Source organism: Nannospalax galili, unplaced genomic scaffold (genome assembly GCF_000622305.1).
Source record: "Nannospalax galili isolate Female #2095 unplaced genomic scaffold, S.galili_v1.0 scaffold1064, whole genome shotgun sequence".
Classification (NCBI taxonomy): Eukaryota; Metazoa; Chordata; class Mammalia; order Rodentia; family Spalacidae; genus Nannospalax; species Nannospalax galili.
This window is the reverse complement of record NW_008352126.1, coordinates 1014501-1021596: the sequence shown is the minus strand read 5'-3', so window position 1 is coordinate 1021596 and position 7096 is coordinate 1014501. Positions and strand designations below refer to the sequence as shown.

The window sequence follows — 7096 nt, the reverse complement described above, 5'->3', positions numbered from 1 at the left end:
TCCAGTCCAGACTGCTCTCCACAGAGAACGCCAGGCCAGCTGGGACTACAGCGAGACCCTGTCTCAGAAAACCAAACAAAATGGAATGGGATTAGGATTGCAGAGAAAGACATGCCTGTGTTTAACACTAAACAATTGTATATAATATTACTTTAGTCCAAGGTTTTCTCTATGTCAATTTCAAAACATGAAAATCACAGTTTATTTTTTGAAGAGTAGACATTTGGACTTAGATTTTAAGTCTGAACCTTCAAACTTGGGTTGCTTTCTTTCAGGTCCTTGTCAAGGGCCTAATCAACTGTATGTTGGATTTTATACCTCACGGGCGTAGAGAGGAAGGAGGCTCTCATTTCTGTCTGCTTAACTGGTCCTCCTTCCATCCCTGAGCCAAGGTTTCCTTTGTTTAAGACAAGAAAAATATTAGAAAGGAATTCACATGAACTATCCTTTTAATATTTTTCAAATGGATGTCATCTTGGGTTAAATCAGACCTTTCTATGCTATTCCGTGTTGGACTCTGTGGAGTTCTCTTGTTTCTTCTGACAATGGTCCATATCTTCTAACACCTGAATTAGGTCATCAGTTAGAGGAAAATCTACTTTTTCCTTGTTCAGGTACTCCTGTCCGATGACACTGAGAAGACAGAGGCCAGCACAGTATTCTGCTTCTGTGCCATGACGGATGGGTCATCAGTTAGGCAGAATTCACCAGGTCAAAAAACAAACTCCACTTTTCTTTTCCAGTATAATTGCTTGAATTCCATCAGTCACTGCGTCAGCAACTGTAACGTGTGCATGTCAAGCCCTTCTGGATTTTCAGAAGGTAATGCTTGGCACCTTCCAGTGCAGAGGGTGGAATCCTGAACACTGGCGGCCCTTCGCAGTGCCCCAGAGCTGAGCGACAGGCAGAGCAGCTCCATTTCTAGTCCTCACCACCATTAGGTTCACATCCAGTTCAAGAAGACAGTCTGCAACTCCCCCCCACCCCTTCATCAAGTCAACATTTGTTGAATTTAACATGAGGAGGCGGTGCTGTGATAAGTAGTTGGATGATCCTTTCAACACAGACACTGGTCATTTCTGCCAGCGAAGGCAAGTAAGTTAACAACTTGTTTGTTTACAGTACAGGCGGTGGGTTTCAGTTACAAACAATGCAGTAACAGCTGCTCGGGTTTGTATCACTGCTGATGGGCACACAAATCACCTGGAAACAGGCCATGTTACCTAAAATCCCTACACGTTTTTCTTAATCACAGGCACTTGGATTTGGCCGGTACTCCCAGGAGCGATAAAACCACATCCTCATCCACGACGTATCCCAGACGTTTCAAATTTCATTCTGTGTTTCCTCATCCAGCTCCGCCTGTTTCTCCTCCTCATCTGAGAAGGACTTTGCATTTTCATGTGTAACGATCTGGACGTTTCCATGGAGGATGCCGAAGAACCAGCACTTGATGTAGACGTGCTCCCAATACAGTCTTCCATACAAAGTCCCCCTCCTCCTCCTCCTCCTCCTCCTCCTCCTCCTCCTTCTCATCATCAGCTGTGGGGGTGATGGCTGGGGTGTCAGGTTGTGTCCATTGTTTGAGCATGGGTATCTAGGCTGAAGCCAACCTTTCCTTCCCATTATCAACAATTTGCATTTTATTACTGAATTTTTTCAATTTCCGTACAATATAGTTTGATGCTTTATAGATCCCACCCCCCATTCACACCTCCCTCTACTGTCTCTTGCTCTACATCATTTATTCTCATATATATACGGCCTCTACAGTTTGATTTGCATCTCTAAATGGTCTTCAGTTTGGTCCATCCACTGGGCTCAGGAAGAAGGAACTCATGTGAACACAGCCAAACACATATGGCTGGAGAGGTCAGAGATCCTGTAGAAAAACTCATTTCTGCCGTGTTCCTAGACCAACGTAACTTCTTTATTGTAAATATGGTTCTTCATATTTACAGATAACTGTATCTTTCACCCCTCACAAAACAAAACAAAACAAAAAAAAAACCTTCTTTTTGCAGCAGATGGCGACTATTACAGAGCTCCAGAATGGGTCAAATGCAGAGAACAAGTGTGTGTGAGACGCTCATCCCTAAGTGACACATCTCCAATGCAACCTCTACATATCAAATCGTTCCTTAATGGACTCACAGCTTAAAGCTTTTCTCATAAGACTGCATCATGGTATGTTCATTTGCTTCCCAGGAATGTTTTTATTACAGTCTTTCTTTCCTCAATAACCTACACAACATTCAACATTGTGTTGTTTTATCTCCATTAGTTTGTATATTTCATAGTTTCTCCTAGTACTGAGACTTGTGTTTTTATTTCGTTGTGATCAGACAGAATATGGGGTATTATTTCAGTTTTCCTGTGTTCGTTAAGACTTTCTTTGTGTTCTAATATATGATGTACATTAGAGACAGTATCACGGAAAACTGAGAGTGATGTGCATTACACAGTGTTTGGATGGAATATCTGTAGATGCCTGGTCTATGATGTCATTTAATTGAGGTGTTTTTGATAACTTCCGCAAGACTACTTGCCCATTTGTGGAAGTGGCGTTTTAAAGCCCCCACTGTTACTCTGCAGGTTGACCTGTGTCTTCTTCCTCGAAGTATTTGTTTTATGAAACCGGGGGCACCTGTAATTAGTGGGAACATGTTTAGAATTGTGTTGTCCTCTTAACGGATTAATTAGTAGAAAGTGATCTTCCTTATCTCTTCAGACTAGCTTTGGTTCGAAGTCTATTTTGTCAGATATTAAAAAAGTAATACTTATTAACTTTCTCCATTTGCTTGCAACACCTTTTCCCATCCTGTCTCCCCAAGGTAGATTTTCAAAAGTATTGTCCTGAGCTTTTGTACATTTCACTCAACAGTTCTTAATCAACTTTAGACCCCTCTCTGATCCATAGTCCCACACCTCCCCGACTGGACCTCATGTACTGCACCATACACATTAGGTCTCTTCCAGTCAGGCATTTGTACCCAGATGTCCTTCAGTGCCAGTTTATCCACCGGAGGCTAGTCAGCCTATCTAGAGATTATAAGGAAGGTCTACTGTCCCTCTCCCAGCAGCAATCTGTCTGTAACTGTTCTCAGGCCAGGGCCAGCCCGCGGCCCATTTCCCTAGGTCCACTCTGAGTCCCTGTTAGATTGAGCTGTCATGGGAGGAGGTGCAGGACCATATGGAAACAAAGTCCTACAAGCTCCTACCCATATGATTTTATGTTAGTGGTGTCTGCATACACAAGTTCCACGCAAACTCAGGCAGTCAAACACCCAGTAAAGAACTGGGAAAATGAACTGCAGACACCAATTTTATCTGAAAAAATATTGGCAGCTGATTGCTCATAGATAAAGAAGAGCTGATCTTCCTAAAACAAGGATTCTAGATAGACTGACTAGACTCACTGGACAAACTTGCACTGGGGAACAGCTGGGGACACTGACTTGACATGGTGGGTCCTTAATAGGGATGACAGAGTATATGGCTCTACTATGTGTTGGGGGGGGTATGGTAGGGTGCCAGTGGGGATGGGGGTATAGAGATAATTAAGATTGATTGAGATGTTCTGTATCAAATATGCAAAAAATTAAATTAAAAAATTTAAAACTAATATTACCGGAGGATATGAAACTGAATGTGAGGTCGTAGGCAGCTGCAGATAAGGGCAGGGGCCTGAATATGATCAAAATACATTATATGATCTTCTCAAAAATTGATGAAAATAATAAATATATATTAATAAAAATTTGAAAAAATGTATTCTCTGACATAATAATAGTAATAATACATATCACTTACTTGAAACAATGAATAAATCAATCAGATGGAACAAAATACCAACACAAAAAAATCAGAATTGAATTTTACCTTAACAAAAAGACCTAGCAAGTTACCATCAGAACATTCCCTCCAATTACAAAATATATATTCTCAGCACATCTGAAAAGCATTAAAATTATATTAAGTATGTTTTCTGATCACAATGAAATGAAATTATAAACCATATCAAGATCTTAAGCAACCAAGTATCCAAGGACACAAAATGATATAAAGATTAAAACATACCGAACTCCGTGGAACATAGCCAAACAATGCTGGAAAGGAAGCTTAAACCAATCAAGAAAGGAGAAACATTTCAAATAAACACCTGTTGGTACATCAAAAGGAGCTAGAAAATCAACATCATATCAAAATCAAAATTAGATGAAGAAAAAGATTCTAACAACCAAAGCTGAGAGCTAGATGGATACCTCAGAGATTAAAAGCTCATACTGGTTTTGTTAAGAACTTAAACTGGATTTCCATCACCCACATAGGACCAGTCAGGCTCCCCCTAGCACCCAAACTTCAGGGAATCTAATTTCCAGTAGATCTAACACCTATGGCCATATATGCACACATGCAGACATAATAATTTAATAATAATGATAATAATAAAACTTTTTAAAAAGACCAGACTCAACTGAAAGTGATATATGATAATAAAATTAATATATATTCTGTCACAAACAATAAAGGCATTTGAAATTTTCAGAGAGTACAACTGAGTAAATTTACTTATAAATATTATCACAGCCTTTAATAAGAAATACATTAACTCTTTGTACATTTTGGTCAGTCAGTGTTGCTTCTTACATCTTAGTAGTTCCTTGTCCTGAAGGAAAAGTGTCGCTATCTCTAATGTTTAGAGGTAAATTATTTAATTTAGAATGTATTTTTTTTAAAAAACTGTCAGGCAGAGGAAACCTAATTTTTAATCCTGTTGGAATAATGGACTAATCAGCCAGAAATATAAGAAAGAAAATAGCAGTGAGAAGTCCACAGCGTTGAGATAGATAGTAATCAAATAAAGTCTGATATCTGATAAATTTTAGGGGACACAAAATTACACAGCAAACTGCATAAATAAAAAAACATGAGCATTGGCTGCTTAGAATGCAGTCTTCAGACAACATGTGAGTCATCTGGCAGAGCCTGTAGTACTGAGGACATTGCCAAAGTATTAGCCTTGACCTAAACTATACACCTACAAGTCTGCCTTCTCAGGAGTCAAACTGAAGAATAAAATGACTATTATAAACGCCTGATAAGAGACATCAGATTGTGGTAAATAATGTGTGGAAACAAACAGTACAGTGATGTTTAAACAGGTTAGTAAAACATATGCGCACAAAAACTCGAAAAGAAAAATATCTTAAGTATCAAACTCCAGAATTGCTATACCTTGTTACTTGAATCATCATTATTCACCTAAAAATAATCAACTTACATAATAAATGGTATATTCAAACCATTATGAACAGGACAGTCCTTTTAATTCTTATTTGTTAAGTTCAAGAATGATATATAAAAGGGCAAATTATTTTTGCATTTTAATTTTGTGTCCTGAAAACCAGTTTCCTTATAAGTTTTAACTAAATTTCCATGGATTTATATATTTCAAAAATAAAATCATAGCATATATTATCAGAGACAATTTTATCGCTTACCTTCATGTTTTAATGATCTTAATTTTTTTCTGTTTTCTAATTGGTTGAAGACTTCTAGCACCATGTAGAACAGCCCTGAAAACTGATTCCCTTGTGTGGTTGGAACGTAGAGGACATTCTTTCTAGGTTTCTCCTTTCAGCTTGATATTGGCTTGGACAGTGGGAGACACTCTCCACCAACAGCTGATGTGTTGAGAGTTTATATAATTGGATTTTATTGAACTGTTTCTGCATTGATTCTGATAATCATGATTTTGTCCTTGATTTGATATCTTTATTGATTTGTATTTATTGACCCATTCCTATAAAATAACTAAACTTGATCATGTTGTTTACTTTTGACTTGTTGTACAGAATGCATTATTTTGTTGAGAATATATATGCATTAGGGATGCTGGTGTGTGGTTTTCTTTTGTGTATGTTCTCTGATTTTGGTATCATGCTAATGCTGTCCCCATAAAACGAATTTCCAAAAGTTACCACCATATTTTTTCCTAGCAGAGTTTGAGAAGAATTGGTATTAAATTTATCAAAATTTAAAATAGAACTAACAGGGTCTAAAGAGTGTTTCTGTTGGTAAGGTACTTGCTGCACCATCATGAAGACTCATGTTTGAATCCACAGTACCTACATAAAATCCCAGGGTGGCAACATGACTATAAACCTAACACTGGGAGCACAGAGACAGGAGGATCGTGGATTCATTGGTCAGCCAGCCTAGCCACTTAGATGAGTTTGAAGTTGACGGAGAAACCCTGTGTCGGGTGGAAAACAATTGAGGAACACACTACACACACACATACACATGAGCATATGCACTTGAATGCACACGTGTACATGTTCATGTGAATAGGTACATAAACCATATACATTCATATATACATGCACATACATGTATATAATTATATTTGTTTGTATATTTGTATATGTATATATATTTGGATACCTATATACATATACATATGTGTATATATTTGTACATACACAAACACAAATATATTAGAGATAATATATGATCTGGCCATCTCACAACATCTAACAGAAATAAAAATGCTAAATCAAGAGATAGCTCCACTTTTATATTTATCCTGATACTATAACCAACAGCCAAGGATCAATGAAAGTGTCCATAGTGGGAGAATGAGTGATACCAAGCAGAGCATATACAAAATGAGGTATCACTTAGCTACAGGCAATTGTTAGACAGGGAATAAATGGACTTCAGCTGTGCGTAGTGGCTCATTGGAAGAGATGAACGACGTGGTGACCAGGGAAATCAGATGGCATGTACCAACTGCAGATAGGAGTAAGTTCTCATGACCCACAGCACCAGAGTGGGGAAACACCTTTTGGCAATTTTTAACTGATTATGGTTTTAAAAAATGCTAGAGAAAAGTGTCTGAAGGATCCTCACAAAATGAAACGGGTTTGAATCCTAGCACCCACATGGCAGCTAACAACTTCCCATAACTCCATTTCCAGGGACTCCTACAGCCCCTTCTGTCTACCGTAGCCATTGCACGACACAGGCGCACTTACCTACATGCAGGCATAACACTCATACACATAAAAAATAAAAATAATAAATAAAT

At 38.2% G+C, this 7096-nt stretch overlaps 1 pseudogene; it reads right to left on the bottom strand.

Moving 5' to 3' along the window:
• Positions 1-290: 290 nt before the first annotated feature.
• LOC103746662 lies at positions 291-1218 on the bottom strand (annotated as a pseudogene).
• Between the last annotated feature and the right edge of the window lie 5878 nt (positions 1219-7096).